Source organism: Prionailurus viverrinus, chromosome B2 (assembly GCF_022837055.1).
Source record: "Prionailurus viverrinus isolate Anna chromosome B2, UM_Priviv_1.0, whole genome shotgun sequence".
Taxonomy (NCBI): domain Eukaryota; kingdom Metazoa; phylum Chordata; class Mammalia; order Carnivora; family Felidae; genus Prionailurus; species Prionailurus viverrinus.
This window is the reverse complement of record NC_062565.1, coordinates 74,347,975-74,375,078: the sequence shown is the minus strand read 5'-3', so window position 1 is coordinate 74,375,078 and position 27,104 is coordinate 74,347,975. Positions and strand designations below refer to the sequence as shown.

The window sequence follows — 27,104 nt, the reverse complement described above, 5'->3', positions numbered from 1 at the left end:
AGAACATCTGCAGTTTTATCTTCCAACTAAAAGGCACCCCTTCCAACTATAGGGGTACCTGGGTGGCTCAGTCGGTTAAGTGTCCAGAACTTGATTTCAGCTCAGCTCCTGGTTTCACGGGCATGAGTTTGATCCCTGTGTCAAGCTCTGTGCTGACAGTGGAGCCTGCTTGGAATTCTCCCCCTCCTCTTTCCGCCCCTCCCCAGCTTGTGCATGCTCGCTCTCTCTCTCTCTCTCTCTCTCTCTCTCTCTCAAATTAAAAAAAAAAAATTTAAGTTGAATTAAATTATCTTGATGACCCTTCAATCCTGATTTGATAACAGGTCTAAGCATGTGCTGTTTTTCTGTGCTACTTGTTGTCTCTCAGCTCCATTCCTGTCCTCTGTTCTGCTCTGTACTGCTGGGGATGGTAGTCTGCAAACTACCTTTCCTAGGCCCCCTTTCTGTCAGGTGCTGCCAGCGGGAGGCTCTGGTGGGAAAACAGAAGGCTGAAGGAAGAGAGATCTCTGTCTCTGGCACCAACTCCATGTCAGGGACTGGCAGTTGCTGGTGGTTTCTAGGGATGAGAAAAAGATGATTGTGGGCTCCCCAGCAGCACGTCTTTGTAGGTATCTGGTTCTGGCAGCAATGATGCCTCATGGGCAGTTCCAGCCCCAGTATCGGCACTGGTGGCAACATCTCTGGCAGGAAGGCAGCAAGTGTGAACTGGTGGGTGCCAGTCCAGGGCACAGCAGCAGCTTCCTGCTCCCTGGGTATCCCTGCTTATTCCTTTTTCTCTCTTCTAACTCTGCCAACTCCTTTGTGGTCAGTTCCCTTTATTTGAAATACTTTGTATGGTTTCTGTTTTCCTTCTTAGATTCTGACTGATACATTTATGAACAAATTACTTAAACACTTACATTTTATTTCTAATGGTCCTCTAATGGGGCTTTTATTTAAACATTTACAGCAGAAAATAAAAATAAAAGTTATTACTTTGATAATACAGATGGCTAACTTTTATTTATCATTTACTATGTACTAGATGCTGTTCTCAGCTTTTCACATCTTTTTTAATAGCTTATTTTTTTAGTTTATTTTTTTATTTTTATTTTTTCAATGTTTATTTATTTTGAGAGGGAGACAGAGAGAGAACACGAGTAGGGAAGGGGCAGAGAGAGAGGGAGACAGAGGATCTGAAGCAGGCTCTGTGCTGTCCGTGCAGCAGATGACGAGGGGCTCAAGCCCACAAACCATGAGATTATGACCTGAGCCAAAGTCAGATGCTTGACTGACTGAGCCATCCAGGCGCCCCTCAGCCTTTCGTATCTTAATCTTCACAGTGATTCTGTGAGATGCATAGCATACTATTTTTATCCTCCTTGATCCTGAGAAACATAACACTCAGGAAAGTCAAGTAGAATGTCAGTGTCCACTACCATACAGTGTGGGGAGCCAGGATTTGACCTTGGACCACCTGGCTCTGTAGCCTGAATTCTTTTTTTTTTTTTCAACGTTTATTTATTTTTGTGACAGAGAGAGACAGAGCATGAACAGGGGAGGGGCAGAGAGAGAGGGAGACACAGAATCGGAAACAGGCTCCAGGCTCTGAGCCATCAGCCCAGAGCCTGACGCGGGGCTCGAACTCACGGACTGCGAGATCGTGACCTGGCTGAAGTCGGACGCTTAACCGACTGCGCCACCCAGGCACCCCTGTAGCCTGAATTCTTAATCATTATGGAATATTGCCTCTGGCTGCTCTGTGTTCTAACTGAATGTACTTATATATTGTAGATGATGAGGTCTTTTATGAAAGGTTTTGCAAATGTGCTACCTGAGGTCACTTCAGGAGTCGGATAATTCTACAAGTAATGTAAAAAATGTAAATTCTAGCCACTCATAGATTGTAAGCTCCATGAGGCCAGAATCGATTTCCTGCTGTGTTTATCCACTGTATCCCCAGCACCTAGCATAGTTTCTGTCACATTTGAAGCTCTAATAATATATTTATTACAATAAATGTAATGTGCTTATACAACAAATGTTCATGTAGTAAAGAAAAAATCATATATACCATATAATTACATATACCATATAATATAAAATTACATATACCATATAATATAAATTGATGAATTGAAGCTTGCATGGCCTTGGATGTGTTTAACTTTCCACAGCCAGACAACTTAAAAATAATTTTTTTTAATGTTTATTTATTTTTGAGAGAAAGAGTGTGTGTGTAAGCAGGGGAGGGGCATAGAGACAAGGAGATGCAGAATCCAAATCAGGCTCCAGGCTCTGAGCTGTCAGCACCATGAGATATGAACCATGAGATATGAACCATGAGATATGACCTGAACTGAAGTTGGACGCTTAACTAACTGAGCCACCCAGACATCCCCAGACAACTTTTTTAAATTGCTAAATGATACTTCCTTTTGGAAAGAAATCTAGGTAATGGACAAAAAAGGTTTTGAGTTCATTTTCTCAGCCAGTACAATCTACACTCAGGAGAGTACATTTTCATGAAAGCAAAAATATGGCCCAAGAACATCAGGAATGAAAAGTAGGAAATTATTTTATGACTAAATACTATGCTTAACAAGTTCTCATAAATCCATAAAAGGTGTATAAACAAATTAAGGAGATGAAATAATATTAAGATATAAGAGAAATCTGGCAGGTCTTTACACTCAAAGAGACAATAAAGAACAAACTCAACCCCCATCTATTTCCTTAGGAAGGAATGTGTACAATGTTGAGACTGAACAGATACAACAAAGGCTTGAGCCTTTGCACATTAGGTTCAGCAACATCATGAAAGAAGAAAGAATATACCCTTGGGGAGTCACACACTGACACTACCTTGAGAGGGAGATGAATGGGATACAGGCATGACTCTAAACATGACGTCCTATTTAGCTGGCCAACCAATTTGAGCTGGTCAAGAATTCAGGCTCTATTTTGAGGACTTTGCCAACAAAAGGGCATGTGTAGGTCCTGAGTAATGAAAGTTTGTACAGTTGGCTTCTGTGAAAAAAGTAGATAATATTATTTGATGTATGGCTGAAAGTGGAGGGAATATTTCAGATTACTGTTGAGCATGGGTCTATCAAGATTACCGTCCTGGGGTGCCTGGCTGCATCAGTCAGTTAAGTGTCCCACTTTTGATTTTGACTCAGGTCATGCTATCACAATTATGAGATTGAGCCTGCATAGGGCTCTGCACTGAGCATGAAGCCTGCTTAAGAGTCTCTTTCTCTCCCTCTGTTTGTACCCCCCTCCCCACCCCTACTCACACACTCTTTCTTTCTAAAAAAAAAAGATTACAATCCAACATCATTAAACTGGAAGAAGTAGCATATCAAAGTTAGGTCAATGGAATCAATCTACCCCAGATACAAACAAAAAGTAGAACACTGTGTAGGGAAGGTAAAAACAAAAATAAAACAAAAAACATTGTTCTGCTGTTTATTATCACTATGAGCCTGTAATTCTAAGCACTCAGTGGAAAACTACTCCCTGAAAAAAGTTTTGTTGGCTTAAGATCTAAACAAGTATAACAGTTACTGTTATGTTTTTCCAATATTATATATATTATATATTGCTTGTATATATAAATATATAATATGCTTTAAATTACCTCCTTTTGAAAGACTTATTTCTCACTGAACATTGTATTCCACTTGTAAATTACTTTAGAGAACTGGCAGATGTGAGGTTATGCCCTGACACATGAGACTCAAGAGTAAGTTTGTAATGATTCAGAATCGATGGAATTCTCATTTGCCATAGTTTATATCTTCACATATTCCTGTGTTTAAACTGTGGGTTTTAAATACTTGGATGAATCAGCTGGTTAAGCATCTGACTCTTGATTTCAGCTCAGGTCATGATCTCACAGTTGTGAGTTCAAGCCCCATGTTAGGCTCTACATTGTCTGAGAGCCTGCTTGGGATTCTCTCTCTCCTTCTCTCTGCTCCTCCCAAACTCACATGTGTGTACGCATGCACATTCTCTCTCTCAAAATAAATAAATAAACTAAAAAAACACACCAATAAATAATAGTTATAAATATAATGAAACAGAACTTGAATTATTTCAATTCTGCCATTTCATGTGACCATTTAGAGTTTTCATTTGTGTTTAAGATTTTTAAATTTGCAGAAGCTAAAGCTCAAAAATAGAAACTTTAATGTTAATCACTCATTAAAAACCAAAATAAATATGTTATTTCTTTTTTTCCCCAAAAAGTATCTTGAGTAAATTGAGAACACAAGAATATAATTGATTACTTACTTCCTTTTTAGACCTGAATGTTCATCCATTCTTCACTCATTGATTTATTTTTTTTTTAATTTTTTTTTTCAACGTTTATTTATTTTTGGGACAGAGAGAGACAGAGCATGAACGGGGGAGGGGCAGAGAGAGAGGGAGACACAGAATCGGAAACAGGCTCCAGGCTCTGAGCCATCAGCCCAGAGCCCGATGCGGGGCTCGAACCCACAGACCGCGAGATCGTGACCTGGCTGAAGTCAGACGCTTAACCGACTGCGCCACCCAGGCGCCCCCACTCATTGATTTATAGTATGATTGTGTTTATTAAGGTCCATAAAGAAAAAAGTTCAGTCTACATTTCTTTTGTTGATATTATTCTTGTTTCATGTCATAGTTATTACTGAAAATAATTTCGTTGTATAGAGGAAAAATGTTCTCTGTGTACCAAATATGCCAGGGATGTCACTGGTTGAAAGTATATGAATTATTGTGTATGAGTAGCAAACCTCTCCAAAATTATTTTTGCAAATGAAGCCCATGAGACCCTGGGAAGAGAAATGCTATCAATTGTGTCCATCCTGTGCTTGTTAACTGACTCCCATGATAGAGAATAAGAATACTGCTGGCCTATGTTTTGGACTGTCTTCCATGTCTCATGAACTTCTTAATGATTTATCCATGTAAGACACTTTGGTGAATCCTTTTAAGTTTCCTATATGATTTATAGCATTTCATTCAGAGTGACTTTTTTCAAATGGGTGTAGATGATGTTTGACACCAGCATATTCCTTTTCATTTCTCAGAGCTAATGAGTTAAGGAGAATTTGCCAAAGGTGTGCCATCAGTGAAGATTTCTGAGTTGGATACCAGTTAGAAACTAATAATATACTGGTTAATTATCTACACTTTCCATTGCTAGGAAGAAAATGCTGAAGTGCAATAAAGAAAAAAAAAACTCCTTTATCCAAGTAAACATTGGCATAGTAACCAATAGACTTCATATTTATCTTCCCTTCAGGATTTAAACATCCAAGTAAACGTTTTTATATTTTATTGTAGAATAAAGTAAGGTTAATCAAAATGAATTTGTTGCATACAATTTTTCAAGAAACTGGAAAAATGTAGACACATCATTATCTAGTATCTTAATTAGAATTTGGCAAGTATGATAAAGAGGTTTAATATAGAAATCAGGGCTTCCAGGAATATAGGGAGAGCTGAATGGGTTCTTCTGGTCACCTGGCATGCTGGTCTCCTTCTTGTACATGAGTGACATGGTCACATCAGTGGGTTCTGTGGTAAGTGATCAAATCTATAATGACAGCAGGACTCAGACATACTACAGCTATCTTATCAACAGGAAGAGGCAAGTATGACCAGGTTAGCAGAATAATCTGTCCAACACCCTCCTCCCTGGATACTCCTTGGGTGGTCACTGCCAGGACCTGACTCTGTGATTCTTCTTTGTCAAGCTTTCATGGATGACCAAAATCTCTCTTAAGTGACACCATCTTTCCTTTGATGCGCAATCGTTAGTCAGATGACCACCCTGTTGATTCCAGATTTTCACTCCCAATAAATTTATCTGGCCCATTTTGCATTGATTTTATAATTTCACCCACACAGGACAAGCTTATAATTATTATTTTCTGGCAATTTATTATTACATACCAATTCAGTGACCATTTCCCAGTCAATGGAAGGTTTTATGAATCTCTCTTCAGTGTACTCATTTCTGAATTTATAGACAAGTATGGAAAATTGGAAAGGATTCAGAGGAAAGCCATAAAGATGATTAATGAATGTGAAAATGAAAATGTGGAAAGATCCAAAGTATTGAGGGAGAGAAAGCTGAAGGTGAATTTAATAATAGTATCCAAAAATACTGGCTCCTTAAACATTAGAGATCAAATTATTTTGCAACATGAGGGAATTAGGCTTGACAGAAAGAAGAACTTCATGATAAGAAATGTGAACAATGAATGGCTACCAAAAAAGGACTGAAATCTGCTCTGCAGAGTTTGAAAAATGATGGTTTTTTTCATTTACTATAGACTGTAGTCCTTTCTGAAAGCAGAGAAATGGGCCACATAACATTTCCATTTTTTTCCATATCTGAGATTCATGGATTACCTTTCTCAGGAATAGGGTAATGAATCCTTTCACAGTTAAGTGAACCAAGAACTAAGAACTTCAAGTAGTGATTCAAGCTACATTTCAAAGAAATTCCTTTTTATGTACATTGGTTTTAACTTCTTTTTAGCAAAAGAACTCTTTGAGATACTGATAGACCACCACATACTTATGTATGCACATAACAAATTTGCATACAATATCTAAGTATTTATGGACTCTCCACAACCTATACAAAGAGCACTTTAAGGGTCAAAGGACCCAAGTTAATAAATCTCTTTTCAGAGGAAATATGTTCTTTTTTTTTGTTTTAACTTGGGGTTTGTTTTCTACTTGATGCAAGGTTCATGGTTATAGGGTTTCAGGAAAGCTTGCATGTGGCTTGGATAATAAAGAGTGGGATTCTCTCAACTTCCTTTTTGGTATTTTGCTGTTTTAATATAAAAGAACCCAACTGCTTCTGCTTGCTGCAGCCTGCCTTGTCTACTGGACGGGGAGGGTAGAGGAAGTGCTCTGATGAGCCTAGCACCTCCTGAATTCTGGTGGTGGCCACTCAAGACTGGGGCCTGGTGTTGGCTTTGCCAGGCTGGCCACCAGGCTGCTTTCTTTTGGCTTTCAGAGCCAAGTCACAGGTGATCATTACACTGGAGGCCTGGGGAAATTCTGAGCATTCTGGAGTTTCCAACACTGTAGCCAGGAATGAGAGAATGGACTTCCCCAAAAAGAAGCTTGCCCACCAGTGGCCAGGTTGGCCTTGGGGAGGCAGGGGTTGTGAAGGATGGCTTCCACAGGGTACTCTGAACTTCTGCAAGAGCTGTTACTGGAAGGGAACTTAAGTGGCGCTGGTAATAATCATGGGTGGCCACAAGCAAACCACTGGAGGGGAAGGCTACCAGGCTCTCACTTGTGTGCTGGTGGAAACCTCAGCAGAGAGATCTAGTGGGCCTTGGCACACGATTGCAGGTGGCAGGGATAGGACGCTAGGCCATGGAGCTCAGTTGCATGGGAGGCTGCGGAAAGCATGGGCACTTAACATATAACATCCAATGCTCATCCCAACAAGTGTCCTCTTTAATGGCCTTCACTCCTTTAGACCTTCTTCCCACCTAACACCCCCGCAAGCAACCCTCAGTTTGTTCTCTGTATGTAAGAGTTTCTTATGGTTTGTCTCCCTCTCTGTTTTTATATTATTTTTGTTTCCTTTCCCTTATGTTTATCTGTTTTGTATCTTAAATTCCCCATATGAGTGAAATCATGTGATATTTGTCTTTCTCTGACTAATTTCACTTAGTATAATACACTCTAGTTCCATTCACATTGTTACAAATGGCAAGATTTCATTCTTTTTTATCACTAATATTCCATTGCATATATATACCACATCTTTTTTTTAATATGAAATTTATTGTCAAATTGGTTTCCATACAACACCCAGTGCTCCTCACAACAGGTGCCCTCCTCAATGCCCATCACCCACCCTCCCTCCCTCCCTCCCACCCCCCATCAACCCTCAGTTTATTCTCAGTTTTTAAGAGTCTCTTATACCACATCTTTATCCACTCATCAGTCAGTGGACATTTGGCTCTTTCCGTACTTTGGCTGTTGTTGATAGTGCTGCTATAAACATGGAGTGCATGTGCCCCTTTGAATCAGCACTCCTATATCCTTTGGATAAATACCTACCTGGTGGTGCAATTACTGGGTCATAGAGTAGTTTTATTTTTAGTTTTTTGAGGAGCCTCCATTCTGGTTTCCAGAGTGGCTGCACCAGTTTGCATTCCCCCAGCATTGCAAAAAGGTTCCTTTTTCTCCACATCCTTTCCAACATCTATTGTTGCTTGAGTTGTTAATTTTAGCCATTCTGACAAGTGTGAGGTGGTATCTCATTGTGGTTTTGATTTGTATTTCCCTGATGATGATGGGTGACTTTGAGCATTTTTTCATATGACTGTTAGCCATCTGGATGTCTTCTTTGGAAAAGTGTCTGTCATATCTTTCACCCATTTCTTCACTAGATTATTTAATTTTCAGGTGTTGAGTTTGATAAGTTCTTTATAGATTTTGGATACTAACCATTTATCAGATATGTCATTTGCAAATATCTTCTCCCATTCTTTCAGTTGCCTTTTAGTTTTGCTGATTGTTTTCTTGGCTGTGCAGAAGGTTTTTATCTTGATGAGGTCCCAATAGTTCAATTTTGCTTTTTTCTCCCTTGTCTTCAGAGACTTGTTGAGTAAGAAGTTGCTGCACCTGAGGTCAAAGAGATTGTTGCCTGTGTTCTCCAGGATTTTGATAGCTTATTGTCTTATGTTTAGGTCTTTGATCCATTTGAGTTTATTTTTCTGTATGGTGTAAGAAAATGGTCCAGTTTCATTCTTCTTCTGCATGTCACTGTTTTCCCACACCATTTGCTGAAGAGAATGTCTTTTTTCTATTGGACATTCTTTCCTGATTTGTCAAAGATTCGTTGGCTATGCTTGTGGCTCCATTTCTGGGTTCTCTATTCTTTTCCATTGATCTGTGTCTGTTCTTGTGCCAGTACCATATCGTCTTGATGATTACAGCTTTGTAGTACAGCTTGAAGTCCAAAATTGATGGCCAATCCCATTTTTATGGAAAATTTGTTCTGGAATATTCTTTTTTTAAGGGTTTATTTATTTTTGAGAGAAAGGGAAACAGAGCACAAAAGGGGAAGGGGCAGAGAGAGAGGGAGACACAGAATCTGAAGCAGGCTCCGGGCCCTGAGCTTGCAGCACAGAGCCAGCCATGGGGCTCAAACTCACAGACCGTGAGATCATGACTTGAGCTGAAGTTGGATGCTCAACCAACTGAGCCACCCAGGTGCCCTTCTTCTGGAATATTCTTAGTATCATGAGTTATCTTGACACCACAGGAAATGTATGATTTGCATACCTCTTTTCTTTCTCATCTTTTCTTCTTTTGTTCTCCCTCCTGTTCTTTCCTTTCAACTGTCACACACCCTTCCTCGTCTTTTCCTTTGTTCCTTCCTTTCTGTCAGGGTCTGTTAGTTGCCTCCAGGACATACGGTAACAAAAAGATTGCCTATTAAAGCCCAGAATCTGATTAAAATTACATGCTAAACAAAGATCACTTAAGTCTGCTTGCATTAGTTGGTCAAAGTCCTTAATGTCACTCATGCTTTATATGAGGGAAGAACTGTCTGTAAGCACAGACTGTTGAATCTAGAGATGATTGTCATGCTCCTAAGATTCTTCATTTAGAAAAATCTAGGAAAAGGCACTTGGCTGACTGGGTTGGGAGAGCATGCAACTGAATCTTGGGGTCATGGGTTTGAGCCCAATGTGGGATGTAGCAATTACTTAAAAATAAAATATTAGGCTGCCTGGGTGGCTCAATCAGTTATGTATTCAATCTTGGTTTCTGCTCAGGTCATAATCTCATGGTTCCTGAGTTTGAGCTCTGCATTGGGTTCTGTGCTAACAATGCTGAACCTGCTTGGGATTCTCTCTCCCCTCTCTCTCTGCCCATCCCTTGCTCCTTCTTTCTCTCTCTCTCTCAAATTAATAAATAAAAATTTAAAAAATAAAATCTTAAAAAAGAAAATCTGGGAAGTCTCTTCTTTTGGCTGGGAGCAGAGACACTTAGGAAAGGCAAATTTCTCAAACCTCTCCACCTAATTGGAATCAAGTTCCCTTAAAAAAAGGTTTCCATGAGGGTGCCTGAGTGTCTCAGTTGATTGAGCATCAGACTCTTGATTTTGGCTCAGGTCATGATCCCAGGGTTGTGAGATCAAACCCTGCATCAAGCTCTATGCTGAGCATGGAGTCTGCTTAAGAGTCTCTTCTCTTCTCTTCTCTTCTTTTCTCTTCTCTTCTCTTCTCTCTCTCTCTCTTTCCCTCTCTCTCTCTCTCTCTCTCTCTCTCTCTCCCCCTCCCTCCCCAACCCCCTTCCCACTCCCCCTTTTCTGCCCACCCACCAATAAAATTTAAAAAATGATTTCCTTGAGAAGTCAAGGGGAGATTAGGGTAAGACCCATACTTTATTCCCAATGCTTTTCTTCCTGCCCTTTCCCAAGAATAAAATTATGTGAGAAATAAACCTGCCTCCTTATGTTACTCTGAAGAATTTCCACTTCTGTGCAGCCCTTTCTTCTTTGCTGGTTTCTCTTTGAGGAGCTGTTATTGAAGCCATTTTCCAGGAGATCAAGGACTACACATTCATTTAATACTTAATCAAGTATTTTTTCATAGAACTCACCTTCCCCAAGTTTGTAACATTCTAGTGTTTGTAGGCCAAAGATGTCCTCACTGGATTCAGTTTGAGGAAAATCTTGCCCTAAAATAAAGTCTCTGGCAGTCTGAGTATATGTGAGATATAGAAGAGGAAATAATACCAGTAGACATATTTGGAAAATTTTCTCCTACTTTTAACTTAAAAATATCAACAAAAAGAAGTCAAAAATCTAAATTTTAACAGAAGTCCTGCCCAATTTCTATTTTAAAGCATAAGAAACAAAGAAAAAATAAACTATATTTTTATTTTAAGCAACAGGTTTGATTTATCCAGGAATCTTTTGCTGAACAGGTACTCAGATAATTTTAATTTAAAGATGGCAAAGTCAAGGGGATGGCATTTCTTATTGCCAAATACTATGTATTGAGATGCTGTGCTACATTTTTTTATTATTTTATTTTTTTAATTGAGGTATAATTGACATATAACATATTAGTTTTAGGCATATAATGTAATGAATGATTGGATATTTGTATGCATTGTGAAATGATTACCACTATAAGTCTAGTTAACATTCATTACCATAAAATTATACTGTATTTTTAAGGTTAGCATCAGGTTGATTAGGGCCTGACCTGTTTCCTTTGTTAAGTATTTTCCACCTCACCCCTTGTTATGGGCAATGTGAATTCCATAGCTATGTCCCCATTCTAGGTTGGGCAACTGGGGAATCCAGAACTTATAATGTGGTTTCCCTTATCCCTATGCAGAACTTGGGGCATGCCTTTCTGTGAACTAACTCTCCTGGGCTTTTCTTTTTTTCCTTTCACTTTGCTCTTATTTCTCTATCTTTAGAAAAAAAATCTCACTGTGCTGCATGTAAGTCCATAAACTACCTGAGATCTATTTTATACTAAGGTAGGGCATTAAATGAATAGCACTGATAATTTTCTGATGGCATAATCTTGAAATTAAAATGAAAGAGGAAATCAACACCTTTGAAAAATGAGTTGACAAGTCCTATTTCAGAATATGTTTCTGATTCAAAGTAAATTGGACCAATCTGAAGTTTCTACATAGCTCCCCACAAACCCACAGCAATGACAGACTCTTAAATAAAAAATATTTTCCCAAGTCCAGATTTAATTCATATCAATAGGTATGTTTGGCAGAACATCATCTATCAGCAGTTATACAGAATTTGTAACAAAATCCCATGTTTCCTTATTTTTCTTAGAATTTTAGGTCTGAATCGTCTGTAAAATATGGAAGCCATTTACTGGATCTTAAATGTTTTTCCATGGATCTTGGTCATGGAAGAATTCTTTTTGGTAGCGCTTAAATTTCCCTGTTGCCATTTCTGGTAAACCTCTCCAGTTTTTAGAGCCACTGCTGTTTTGGTGGAAAGGCCGGATAATCCCCTGGAGAACACAGAATGGAGGGGTTGAGTAGAGTGGCTGGATACACAGCTGTGGGTGTGGTACAGGGCACACCACAGTTTAGGAATGGGTGTGCTTATTTGTCGTAAAAGAATAATGTGGGAGGAGAGGGGACTTTACTGAACATGGTATGCAGGAGTTCTTCCAAGCAGAGCACTTTCTCTCTGTTGTCAACACTTGGCTTCTTATTTATGTATCTTTTTCTTGAGCTTAAACAATTTTCAACTTTAAATTTCTCCTCATAACCTGTGAATCAAGGAAAAGTCACCTGACTTTTCTTTGGCAGATCTCATGTATCCCAGAAAGTGACAGGAGAGAGAGGGTGAAGAGTTGAAGGGAATTTCCCAAGAGGTTGAAATGAGCAAAGAAAGCAAGTTTATTCCCTTCATCCTTGGCCCCTGGGTGGTAGAAGAAATTTCACCTCTGAGAATTCAACATTTAAGGGATTCTTAGATTATAGTTAATGCAATTATAAGTTCAGAGCCTGGGTAAACTTTAAAAATAAACCTTCTGCTAAAAGATGTAATCTTTTCCAGTTTCTGAAATCTTTTGGTAGAATCTTAAAATACTTTTTCCCATTGTGTTCTGTCTTTTCCTTTAAAGAATACGTTAAATGAATTGAGTTCTAGAAAATATAAGGTGCCAAATAAGATCACAAAGAGAGGTAACCTAAGGCACCATCGAGGTAAGGAAAATGAATAACTATGACCCGTCCTTTTCCTGATGGATGCTGAGCATCTATAGTTGCTGTTGTTATGTGTTGGTCATAACAGACACATAAGTGTGGGGACAGCAGAGTGTGGGGAAATAAAGCAATAGCACAGGAATCAGGGAATTGTCTTGGTGGACTTGGAGAATATGACATGAGGACTCTATTTGAGAGCTCTGACATTAGACAGATTTGAAGTTACATTGGGCAGTTACTTCATCTCCACTTTCCAATATGTAAACATGTTCTGGTCTGTAAACAGCAGAACAATGCCATTAAATACAGTTAAATTAATACTGTGTGAAAAGCATATGGCTGAGTATCTGGCACACAATCATGCTTAATAAATGGTAACTGTTATTACTGTTTAATCGTAAAATCTACTTCTCTGAGAATGCCAGATATCCTTCTTGTATGGCTGAATTTCAAACCTATATTGGAAATAATTATGCCAGCTGTGAGGTTTTACTTCCTTAGAAGGGAGACGCCATCCATTCATATGTAGTTTTACTAATTTAGAATGATTTGCTAGAAGGTCAATCATAACGATGAACAATTCAGAACTATGGACTACATTAAAAGCAATATATATAGGGCTCTAGCTTCACACTTAGTAAATATTGTAAGAAATCTGGGTTTTATTATTCCAAATATATTTATTATTTGCTTAATTCTAGAATATATAAATACAGTTTCAGAATTGACCATACCTTGTGAAACCAAGTTTAATAAAGAGAATGCAAATATCTGTGTCTTTTTTGTTCAGCCTTATCTACATAATAAACTATTATTTTTCAAAATTACTTAAGTTTAGTTCTTTTCTTCACCAACTTCTTCAGTGTAGTTATGTTATTCACTGTTAATACATTTAGATTAACTCTCTTTGGATTACATTTGGGTTCCCCCATCGCCCTGGTTGATATTCATTATTTGTTTTTGGCTATATGAAACATTACCATGGTTCTAAAACTCAGAAATACACAAATAGTTATACTTTTGCCAATCTTTCTACCTCATTCCCACCTAGCCACTGTGGATGAGAATTCTCCTTAAATTTTGTGGTTTGTTCTTCCTATATTTCTTTTTGCATCTTTCTTATTTTCTCTTGTTGCTTAATGAAGATAACACACAGTAGATAACCTTTTGCACTTTGTTTCTTGTAATTAGCAATATATCCTGGAAATCACCTCATATCAGTTCATAGTGATTGTTCACATTCCTTTTTATATGGTTGCATAGTACTTCATTGTGTGGATATGTCACAGTTTACTCAAACATTCTCTTGTAACCGCTGGATAAGTGCATATATAGATTTGTTACATAATTCCAAATCCCCCACCCAGAAGACTTGTTCCAGTGGCATTCCTGGTAATGTGAGAGAATGCCTCTTTCCTCACAGCCTGGTCAATAGAACGTGTTGTAATACTTTTAGATTTTCCCCAGTCTGATAGGTGGGAAATGGTAACTCAATGTTGCTTGAATTTGCATTTCTTTAGTTCTGAGGGAATTTAAGTGTCTTTATATATGTTTAGGGGCCATTTGTATATCTTTTTTTGTGAATCGTTTATTCATATCTTTTTACCATTTTCCTTTGGGTTTTGGTCCTTAGTCCCACAGTTTTTAAGAGTTCTTGTATATTGGGGATTTTACTTTTTATTTGAGGTATATATTATAAATATTTTCTCCAGTTAGTTGCCTTTTAACTCTATGGTGTTTGCCATTCAATTAATTTTTTTTCATATAGCCACATTTATCAGCAGTTCCTTTTATTGCTTCTGGATTTTGAACCATATTTAGAAAGCCTTTTCCTACACTGAAGTTAAAGAGGAATTCATTCATTTTTTTCCCAATACTTCTATGGTTTCATATACTACATTAATATTCCTGATCTATTTGGAGTTTACTCCTATGTACAGAGTGAGGTATGGATCTAATTTCATCTTTTGCCACATTGCTACCATTTATTAAAAAGTCAATTAAAAAAATAAAATGACGTAAAAAATAAAATAATAAAATAAAAGGTCAATCTTTGCCCCAGTAATTCGTGGTGAACCTTTATCGTATGCTAAACTTTCAGATATCTTTGGATCCATTTCTTTTCTCTTTTTGGTCTAATTGTCTATTCATGTGCTAGTACCATAATATTGAAATCATAGAAACTTTACAGTGTGCTTTAGGTAAAGTTAGTTCCCCTTACAGTTTCCTTTTTTAGTGCTTTCCTGATTACTTTTGTGTGTTTCTTTTTCACATGAATTTTAATATCAACTTCTCTAACTTCATAAGAATGCTTGTTGGTATTTTATTGGGATTGTTGTAAGTTTTGCAGTTAACTTGGGAAGAGCTAACGTCTCTATAATGTTGAGTTGGGGAGGTCTCTGCATTTGTTCTGCTTTCCTATCTATCAGAAGACTGCCATTAATATTTTCATCCAAAGAAGAGATTAATAATGAAAGATTCAGGGCCCAAGGAGTCACTAGGCACCACCATCAAACATGGTGTGATGGTTATTGCCTCCTTCTTATTATCCATTCAACTAACGTGTCCTGAGCATTTACCTACCAGATGGTAGGCTGTATGCTAGGTCCTGTGGATACAAAAGTAAAACACCCGGTCCCTGCCCGGGAGGTGCTCACAGTCTAGTGGGAGAGACAGGTGATTCAATTGACAGCAGCAATTACTCTTCCTTTCTGAGGACAGCCCAGTCTTTTCACTGAGGAGGCGCACTGGATGCAGTGTCTGTGACACATCAAAGAGGATGTTGAAGTTGGTTGTATGAAACGTAGCTGGAAATTTGTTTCTCAACTTCCTTTATGCATTCATCAACTTTCACCCACAACTACATCTTAGAAAATAATTTAAAAGTCTAATTGTAAAGTGTTGAAGCCCTTCTTGTTCACGCATGTGTATCTAGTGAGATATCCAATAGAATGTTAAAATTAGTTGACTCCAGCAGCAGCTGGTACACAGCCAGCTCCTCTCCTCAAATCGCTTTATTTTCCCATGGCCATTATTAATTTGCCTAAAGAGGAAGCAAATCCTTAAAGACTTTTATTACTCTTCCCCAATTTTTCTACCAGCGCTTGCAATTTAACATTGGGTTAGCACTTTTGGGGGGTAATGGCAACACTGGGCATTATGTTTATATGCTTTGAACAAAATAGAGTTGCTGTCTCAGCTGGGTTAATAATCATTTCAAAACTTTCTTACTATGACTCCTTCAAGATGAATTCAATCTTATTTTAACCCCATGGAGAGTCAAGCAGAATCTTGAGTCAAGTGTGATCCTGTTGGGAATTAATTTAACACATTAGGATTGTCAGTATTCCTAGAAAAGAGGCAATTTACTTTCTGAGCTGTTCTTTGGTCAGATATATAGTAGAAAATTCTCAGTCTCGCATTCTCTTGTGAGGAAACAATGCTTGTGAGGTTTCACAATGAAAGTAAGATCATGATAAGATGTGGATGTGTGCTTCTAACTGCAGAATTAGAGGTGGCAATTGCTTATACTAGGGAAAGGGATGTGGTGGGGGAAGGGAAGTAACCCTAGGCTTTTCAATTTTTTCTCATCTCAGTTTGAAAGTAAAAGGAGACGTGTTCACCATAGCTTTTGAAAAAGCAAAGACTGTTTCTTCAGGGCAATCTAAGAGTCCAAAAGGGAAAGGGATAGAATGTAGTCTCGGAAGCCTTTCAGAAGGAGAAGCAGGCAGCTATTATTCAAACATAAGCTGAAAGTAACCTTACATGGAATTTGTTCAAGTAACTCCTAGAATTTTACTAGTGGGTTCCCTTTCCTTCCTTCCTTCCTTCCTTCCTTCCTTCCTTCCTTCCTCTCTCTCTCTCTCTCTCTCTCTCTCTCTCTCTCTCTTTCTCTCTTTCTTAATTTTATCCCTATTTTCCACACAACTCTGTAGGCATTCAGTTAAATTCATTCATTCATTAAAAAAAATCCATTCATTCCCCTATCCTCCACCCCCACCCCCACCAAGAAGTCTCCAACCCCTTGTTCCAGCCTCACTTGCACCTTTGGTCTTTCATGTCATTCTGGAGTGGTGCTTCAGGAGAATTGCATGGCCTCTAAGGTTCTGTGGTGTATCACCATCCTCAACAAACTCCACAGCTGTTCTTTTTGATTCTTATCCCCCTTTGCCCAAGAACATGTCACATTCAGAGATCACCTAAAATCACCGGTCAAATCAATTAGTATCACAAGTTTCCCTCCAGTCATTCTTCCATTAAGCAAGAGTATTCCAAAGTAACAGGTAACCCTTATATAATGATACAATTTATAATCAGAAAATTTCAAAAACACAAGATAGTGAGGCTACTGTGCCACAGGATCGTTAAATCCTGGATGACGAGATGGGAAATGTGAAATATGGAATGAAATATGCATTTTCCCATTTAGTCTTCTTATAATTATACAAGATTAAAATATCTTTGATCTTTTTCCTTTCCTGTAGCCTTGTTTATTCAGAGTTTTGACAGGTGCCAGCAGGAGATGCAGACATGTCACAGTAGCTTCCCAGTAACTGCTGCCCCTGCCGCTCCTGCCAGTGTGGACAGAACATCCTCCACCCTATGTGAATCTTCTAGTAAGAACAGGGGTTTCTCAACACCCTTTCAGGGCCTATTGGCTGACTTAGAGGTAGTGTTTAAGCCTCATCCAGTGCAGCCACATCCATCAAGGCACTTCATAGATGAACTTTGGCTTTTTAGACTACTTAGCCTCTCCACACCTGGTCATTTCCATTTCATTATGTGTTAAGATTGGGCAGAATAAGTTATTAAAAGGAGCATTTCCAGATTTACTTGCTATGTCACTGCTCCTTTCCCTTCAGTGGTTTCAGTTTTATATTTTAAAAATTCCATGCAGAGGGGTGCCTGGGTGTCTCAGTCAGTTAAGTTTCAGACTTCAGGGCACGATCTCATACTTTGTGAGTTCAAGCCCCACATTGGGCTCTCTGCTGTCAGCACAGAGTCTGCTTTGGACTGTCTCCCTCTCCCTGCACCTTCTCTGAACTCTCACTGTCTCTCAAAAATAAATAAACACTTTTAAAAAATGTCATTCAGAGAGAACAGAGGGATTATTTATAAACTGATTAAATGAGATGTTAATGTTTAAGATAGTTTCCATGCCCTCCTCCCCAACCTCCACTTCCCCCCGAGATTCGGAATTTGGGTTTTATCATGTTAGGACTAAACAAATGGAATGACACAGTACTTATAACTACTTGGTACTTACTGGCTCATTGTCTTCCATGCATTCAGCAGTTACTACACCTTGAGTCTTAGAGTAAGCTTACTCTGACTTAATTATTGGAATTCAGGACTAGCCATGCTTTAAACCAACAACACTGCCCAAATATCCTTACCAGTTCTATCCCAGGGAGAGGTGGAAGGGAGAGAGCAGTTAGAAAGCAGGAGAGAGATACCACTGTGAAATGAGCACTTTGTTGCTATGACAAAAAACTACTTAAATTTTTTTTTCCTGACCCACTTTCTCTCCTACTGGGACTCCAATTATATTTGTGTGATATTATGTCACAGTTAAAGATCTTCTGATTTAAAAACCTTTTTTTTTTCATTTTTATTTCAGTTTGGGTATTTTTTATGGACCTGCTTGAAATTCATTCATTCTTTTTTCTGCAACATCCAACCTGCTGTTAAGCCCATCCAATAAATTTTGACTTCAGATATTGCATTTTTAAGTTTTAGAATTTCTATTTGGTTATTTTATGGTGTTTTCATTTTTCATAGAAAACGGAGAGAAGATTCCATTTCTTTACCCACAATATGCATTATCTTATAAATTCTTTGACAAATTTATAATAGTTGTTTTAAAGTTCCTATCTACTAATTTCAGTAACTAGGTTATCTCTGAGTCTATTTCTGTGTCATCTAAATTTTATCTTATCACATTTTTCTACTTCCTCAGATTTTTGAGAGAGAGCAACAGAGAGAGGGTGGGGGGAGAGAGAAGAGAGAGATTTCCAAACATTGTGAATGAAAGACCACTGGAGCCTTTTGATCTTGAGCTGGGAGGGGTTGACCACAGTTTCAGGTATATTGGATTCACTTTTGACCCTGAGGTCCAATCACTGTGTAAATGCCCAGGACCATGTGATTGTCCTTTGCTCACCAGCCCAGTCATCCAAGGGGTGGCTATTTCTCCTCACCCCAACAAAGTCTTCCTATCTTTGACAGAAGCTGCTGCCATCTGCTACTCACTTGTGATGAGCTCATTTCTCTCTGGAATGTAGTTTATCAAGCCTTTTTTGCTGCCACTGTTCTTTACTGGGCTCATAGAGAAGTATGGCTTTTATATTGTCTGGTTCTTTTCTCATAATTACTGTCAAAGCAAAGGTCTTTTGCATCCTTCTACATCCTAACTGGAAGCAGAAGTCTAAGCCATTTCTTTAATTCAACATTTATATGCCCTGATGAGGGACACAGAACATTGAGGAATATCCATAATGTCCCCAGAGAATTTCTATGGCATCAATGACTTCTATCACAAAGTAGAAAAAAAGATGGAGAATGAAATTTCTCAAGAAAATAACATTTATAATTATCTTTTCTAAATGAAATGACAGAAATGTAGAGAAAGGGATGAATAAGTATAGATTCATTAAGGGCTCCACATCACAAGATCAGAGACTATAAAGAAACAACATTATTACAATCACAGTTTTTTAGATCTAGTAGAAAACCTTATGTGGTCTACAGTCCAAGATCCTTATTTATACATATCAACACTTATTTGGGTTCACTTGATAGACTGAATGTTTGTTTTGCTTTTTCCAATGCCTAGGACAACCTGTGACTAAACAGAATTTCTTCCTCAGACCTATAATTAAGGTCAGTCCTTCCTTCGTTATTCCTCATAATCAAAAATCCCAGGAAGCATGTAATTTTTCCTGAATTCTAAATTTGAAGTCTTTTTTTTGTAAAACATCAAACTTAGACCTTATACCTCATGGGAAAATTATACCATTTCTACATAAAGGAAAAAAAGTTGTGGTAGGTGGTGGTGTTATCTTTTCACAAAAGATAACACCTCAACTTAGTTTATTTAAGGCAGGATAGGTCCGAAGGATCAAAGGCATTTTGCATTGCATATGAATCCTTCCAGATAGGTAGGATATCATAGAAAAAATATGTTAATTAAGAATTGATCTCAAACCCTTTAATGCTGACTCACATGCTCAGTGACTAAAAATTGGTGCTTTGGAAATGTAAAAATTAAAATTAGAACTCACAGTAGTTGAACTATTTTCCCATAGTCTAAGGAGTGATATCCCCAGTGATTCCTGTCAGGATATAGTCAACTATTTGTTTGGTTTTCGATTTCAGCTGGGGTTTGTAACCTTGCTTCCTTTAGTGTTTCACAAAAGTTCTAGGAAAAGGTGCTTGAGAGTCATCTTCATGCTCTAACAGGAGATCAATAATTATTTCCTAAAGGAATTTCATAGTTCCAAAAAGCTAAAATAATTCAACCAGAAATAGCCAAAGAAGAATAGAAAAAGTGTACCAATGATAAATACCCTGCTGAGTAAACATTAACTATAAGAGAAACAGAAAACTTAGGAGCTGTACATATCTTCAGGGAGAAAAAGAGTGAAGTTTGTGACTGATAGGAGAGAGAGGTCTATGACTAGTTACATCAACTGTGATAATGGAGAATCATGCTATTCTTTCACAAAATAATCTGTTTATTGAATATGGCCAATGCATTATTTGGAATTTATGGCACTACCAACAACTAAACATCTTTGAACACTCTTAGTCTCTCACAGAAAAGGTAGTTTCATTATTGTAAGAACATTTAAAAATAGAAATTAAACTCTGCTAGCTTTAGAGTAGCTCCCAGTAGAAATGATTTGGTAAGAAGACTTAAAAATAATTTTGATTGCTACCTCCAACCATTTCCACAGTTCTTAAGGACTCTTTGTAGTTTGCTAACAAAATGCATTAAGTCTAGGCATTTTGTTTGCAGACTGTGGTCTCTTATCCAGACTTCAGTTTTTATTACTTTTATTTGATTTGTTTTATTTTTCCTTGTTTATTTATTATCATTATTTTAATTTTAAGAAGAAAGTTTCACCTTCCCTTCTAGTAGTGAGTATTCCAGAGAGCATTTGTCCATAAGGCAAAAGTGAAAAATGGGAAGATTTATAATGCTGAGGTTTGTGTTTCAATGACTTGAGGCACACAAAGAAGAGGAGAAATAGTTCCCTGACTTTTCTACCCCTGACAGCCAGTGTCCTCCTTGATCAAACTTAGCCAGAAACCAGATGGTACAGAGGGCTTTGAAATGCAGTCTACAGGGGTCAGCATCCTATGCCTACCTGCCTGGAACAGAGCACAAGTCAAAGAATGACTGAAAGAAACTATGCCCAGGATCAGCTCAAATCCCAATTCATAAGGGATCTTTGAAAAGCAATATGGCATTTGTAGTAGCATAGTGAAAGATTGCTCAGCTGACGTCAACCAAGAGTTCTTGCTATCCACTCACTTCATTTCCAATATTGTGTGTGTGTGTGGGGGGTGGTATTTAAAATGGGAAGATCTATCTATCTATCTATCTATCTATCTATCTATCTATCTTAATGTTTAATTATTTGGGGCAGGGGACACACGCAAGCAGGGGAGGGGCAAAGAGGGAGAGACAATCCCAAGCAGGCTTAGCCTTGTCAGCCTAGAGCTCAATGCAGGACTCGATCCCAGGAACCATGAGGAACCTGAACCAAAACCAAGAGTCAGACACTTAACCAACTGAGCCACCCAGGTGCCCACTGAAGATTTATTTATAAACAAGGGTTTTCCAGCAGAATTTAAAGAAAGATAATTAAAGATTAGGAGTCATTGTTTCACAATATTTTTTTTCACCATTCAAAGTTTATTTGGAATTTTAGTTGGTATGACATGTACATAGTTGGTTACATTGTTGATATGTAGATCTTCCTTTTTACATCATGTGACAATGTACACTACTTTCTGACATATATAACACACAAAATAAGATCCTTTAGAACATTTATGCACATTTGACAAAATACAGCATCCTTTCCTAATAAAAACCCTCAAGAAAGTTGAGATAGAAGAAACATACCTTAACATCATAAAAGCCGTGTATGAAAAGCCCACAGCTAATATCATCATCAAACTCTCACCACTGTTGTTTAACACAGTATTGGAAGTCCCAGCCTCAGCAATTAGACAGCACAAAGAAATAAAAGGCATCCAAATTGGCAAAGAAGAAGTCAAACTTTCACTTTTTGCAGATGACTCTACATGGAAAACCCAAAAGACTCCACCAAAAAGCTGCTAGAACTAATACATGAATTCAGCAAAGTTGCGGGATACAAAATCAATGTACAGAAATACTTTGCATTTCTATGCACCAATAATGAAGCAACCAAAAAAGAAACCAAGAAACCGACACCATTTACAATTGCACTGAAAACCATAAAATACCTAGGAATAAACCTAACCAAAGATGTTAAAGATCTGTATGCTGAAAAGTATAGAAAGCTTATGAAAGAAATTGAAGAAGACACAAAGAAATGGAAAAACATTACATGCTCATGGATTGGAAGAACAAATATTATTAAAATGTCAATACTTCCCAAAGCAATCTACACATTCAATGCAATCCCAATCAAAATTGCACCAACATTCTTCTCAAAGCTAGAAAAAACAATCCTAAATTTTCTATGGAACCACAAAAGATCCCAAATAGCCAAAGTAGGGTTGAAAAAGAAAACTGAAGCAGCAGGCACCAAAATCCCAGACTTTAGCTTCTATTACAGAGCTGTAATCATCAAGGCAGTATGGTATTGGCACAAAAACAGACACATAGACCAATGGAATAGAACAGAGAACCCAGAATTGCACCCACAAATGTATGGCCAACTAATCTTCAACAAAGCAAGAAAGAACATCCAGTGGAAAAAAGACAATCTCTTTAGCAAATGGTACTGAGAGAACTGGACAGCAGCATGCAGAAGAATGAAACTGGACCACTTTCTTATACCATACACAGAAATAAACTCAAAATGGATGAAAGACCTAAACATAAGACAGGAAGCCATCAAAACCCTAGAGGAGAAAACAGGCAACAACCTCTTTGACCTCAGCCACAGCAACTTCTTACTCAGCACGTCTCTGAAGGCAAGGGAAATAAAAGCAAAAACGAACTATTGGGACCTCAAGATAAAAAACTCCTGCACTGCAAAGGAAACAGTCAACAAAACTAAAAGGCAACTGACAGAATGGGAGAAGATATTTGCAAATGACATCTTGGATAAAGGGTTAGTACCCAAAATCTATAAAGAACCAGTGAAAAAAATGGACAGAATACACAAATAGACACTTTTCCAAAGAAGACAACCAGATGGCCAACAGACACATGAAAAGATGTTCAACATCACTCATCATCAGGGAAATACAAATCAAAACCACAGTGAGATATCACCTTATACCTGCCAGAGTGGCTAAAAGTAACAACTCAGGAAACGACAGATGGAGAGGAAGTGGAGAAAAGGGAACTGTCTTACACTGTTGGTGAGAATGCAAACTGGTGCAGATGCTCTGGAAAACAGTGTGGAGGTTCCTCAAAAAGTTAAAAATAGACCTACCCTATGACCCAGCAATAGCACTGCTAGGAATTTACCCAAAGGATACAGGAGTGCTGATTCATAGGGGCACATGCACCCCAATGTTTATAGCAGTGCTTTCAACAATAGCCAAATCATGGAAAGAGACCAAATGTCCATCAAACTTATGAATGGATGAAGAAGACATGGTGTATATATACGATGGAATACTATACAGTCAAAAAAAGGAATGAAATCTTGCCATTTGCAATGATGTGGATGGAGCTACAGAGTATTATGCTAAGTGAGATACACCTGTCAGAAAAGATAAATACCATATGATTTCACTCACATGTGGAATTTAAGAAACAAAACAGATGAACACAGGGGAAACAAAAGAGAAGCAAACCAGAAAACAGGCTCTTCACTATAGAGAACAAGCTGAGGGTTGCTGGAGAGGAAGTGGGTGGGGGATGTGTTAAATGGGTGATGGGTACTAGGAGGGCATTTGTTGTGCAGAGCACTTGGTGGGGCGCCTGGATGGCTCAGTCAGTTGAGCATCCGACTTCGACTCAGGTCATGATCTTGCGGTCCGTGAGTTCGAGCCCCGTATCGGGCTCTGTGCTGACAGCTCAGAGCCTGGAGCCTGCTTCTGATTCTGTACTCCCCCTCTCTCTCCGCCCCACCCCTGCTGTACTCTGTCTCTCTCTGTCTTTCAAAAATGAATAAACATTAAAAATTTTTTTTAAAAAAGAGCACTTGGTATTGTATTTAGGTGATGATTCACTAAATTCTACACCTGAAACTAATGTTATACTGTATGTTAATTAACTTGAATTTAAATAAAAACTTAAAAAAAAGATTCTGAATTAACGGATCCTTGAGAATTATCCCATTGGACTTAGAACCAAAAAGAACTGGGAGTGCACGTGGTTGGGTGGGGGAGCTGGCATCGGGGGTACAAGATATAGGGTCTGGACTTTGCGGCTGCAGCTCTGGTATCTGTTTTGCAATATTTAGACTCCCTATAAGCTGCCCACCATCTGCAATAATAACTTAAGAATATTTCTAGGTAAAGTAATAATTTATGTCTTCAAACAAAACTTAGTTAATATTCCATGGCAATTTACAAAACATAAAATGTTCCTAATCATCCATTCATCCTCAATCATAAGGATGTCAGGAGAAAGTAGGAAACAAATACAAATACTATATCAAAATATTATTTTAATTTACAATATGGTTTTAATTCAACCAGGAACTAGGATAGCCTTTTGCTACTGGCATAGATTTTTGTTTTACTTCTACCACATTTTGGCAACCACCACATAACGAAATCATATATATTTATATAAAATTAAGTGTGAATATAAACTTACTTTAAAATATAACAACATGGGGCGCCTGGGTGGTGCAGTTGGTTAAGCGTCCGACTTCAGCCAGGTCACGATCTTGCGGTCCGTGAGTTCAAGCCCCGCGTCAGGCTCTGGGCTGATGGCTCAGAGCCTGGAGCCTGTTTCCGATTCTGTGTCTCCCTCTCTCTCTGCCCCTCCCCCGTTCATGCTCTGTCTCTCTCTGTCCCAAAAATAAATAAAAACGTTGAAAAAAAAATTTAAAAAAAATAAAATAAAATATAACAACATACTTTTATATGTGCACATACGTGTCAAGTCATATTGTGTTGAAAGGCTATCCTGTATGTCCATCTCGATGTAAACATCAGCCCATGATACCACAAGTTCCATTAAAGGTTAAGGCTATGGCTAAGCTCCACTTTCTCCAGAGCACAATAGCCCCAAGAGAGCTGTTCCTGACCTTCTTTGACCTTCTTTTCTAAATCACTCACCTGAGATTCATATATTGGTAGGTATATTGTCATATATTGCTGTCTTATATTTAAACTCTTAAACATTTGGATATTTGCACATTTTTTTCTCTAAGAAAGTTTTATGCTCACTAAACACTGTATCCTTTATATACCTCTTCCTCAGCTCCACATACAGTGTCTGCCACAGAGTAGGCCTCATTAATCAAGCATACCTGGACCCTGCTAGTTCGCTGAATTTCTAGCTGGAACCCTCTTTCTCAGAATTTCTGGGCTTCCACAATTTCTAGGCTTCCAAATCTGGAAGACTGTTATTCTCTCTCTAATGAAATATATAATCTTTTTAAAAATAATAAAACAATCCATGGTAGATAAACTCCGTGTTTTCGAGGCTATCTGCTAGAGCTGGAGGGGTAGTTCCCCTAAGAAATGCCCCATCCTCCTGAAATAACTCATCAGTTCCTTGGCAGGTGGATCATCTACTGTTACTGTTTCAGCACCTTTAGCAGAAAGTTGCTTTTTGGCAGTCTCCCTGCTGGACCCCAACAAGCTGGCTCCTTCTAGAAGATTTAATTGAAAGTCTGTAAAGTCTTCCTCATAACATCAGAAGTGCAACTGAATACCTGCTTTATTTTATTTTGGTTTAGTTTATTATACTAGTCAGGGTTCTTCAGAGAAACAGAATCAATAGGGTGTGTGTGTGTGTGTGTGTGTGTGTGTGCGTGCGCGTGCGTGCACATCCATGTATATATATATTTAATATGAGATTCTTCTAAGGAATTGGCTCATGTAATATGAGAGGTTGGCAAATCCAAAATCTACAGGGTGGGCTGGCAGGTTGGGACCCAGAGAAGAGCCTATGCTGCAGTTCAAAATTTCCATATGCCACAGAGTTCTTCTCTTGCTTAGAGGAGGTAAGTCTTTTGTTCTGAAGGTCAGGCCTTGAAATGAGTGCATGAGGCCCACCCATTATTGTGGACAGTCTACTTTATTCAAAATCCACCAATTTAAATGGAAATTTCATCCGAATCACTCTCAGAAACATCTAGAATAATGTTTGACCAAATATCTGGGCACTGTGGCCCAGCTACATTGACACATAAAATTTTCCATTACATTTAGTTTATTATTTTCTTTTGACCTCAGGTGCCCCAACACTCCCTAAGCTTAATGTGACTTACCTGCCAAAGGCAGGGACCCCCTGCATCTTATTCATCACTGGATCCACGATACCAGTTCCATAGATGGATGAACACCAAAAATTGTCACAGGCAAAGGGTGTAACATGAGTGAGAACTCCAAGCTCGTTATTATCACAGCTGGGGCACATCAGCAAGAGGGAGAAAGCCATCTTAATGTGGTCCATCCTAATGTGAACATCTGTAAATTCGTCATTCCTTGTACTATAAAATACAGTCCAAAATGCAGGTTGCTTGTTATTTCCAATCCAGTGGATATCTTGACCTCTATGGCTTGGAAGATAAGTGGCTTCCCCTAAAACTGTGTTATAGGAAGTGGTTGCAATCTGGATTCAGCCTGATTCTGCTACCTAATGGGGAAAAGGCTGGGAGTTCACCCATTAATTGTCATGGGTTGGCCCTAGGGGAGCACGGAGACTCAGGGGCGCCTATAGGGAGTAGAGTAAAGGTTGCAGGTCTCTCTGAAGAATCTGCACCTGACTTAGGCACTGATGCAGATAAGGAACAGCAGAAAGAGGTTCACAAACAAGTGGTTGACTCTGCCTATGAGGTGATCAAGCTGAAAGGCTGCACCTCCTGGGCCACTGGACTGTGGCAGATTTGGCAGAAAATATAACGAAGCATCTTAGGCGGGTGCCTTCAATTTCCACCATGATTGAGGGTCTCTATGTCCATTTGAAGGAGAGAGCAGATACGCTGTGGGGGATCCAACAAAAGCTGCAGTTCTAA

The 27,104-nt window shown here is 38.5% G+C and overlaps 1 pseudogene; it reads left to right on the top strand.

Annotated features, from left to right (window-relative positions):
- The first annotated feature begins 573 nt into the window (after positions 1–573).
- Positions 574–27,104, top strand: LOC125166463 (L-lactate dehydrogenase A chain-like; annotated as a pseudogene).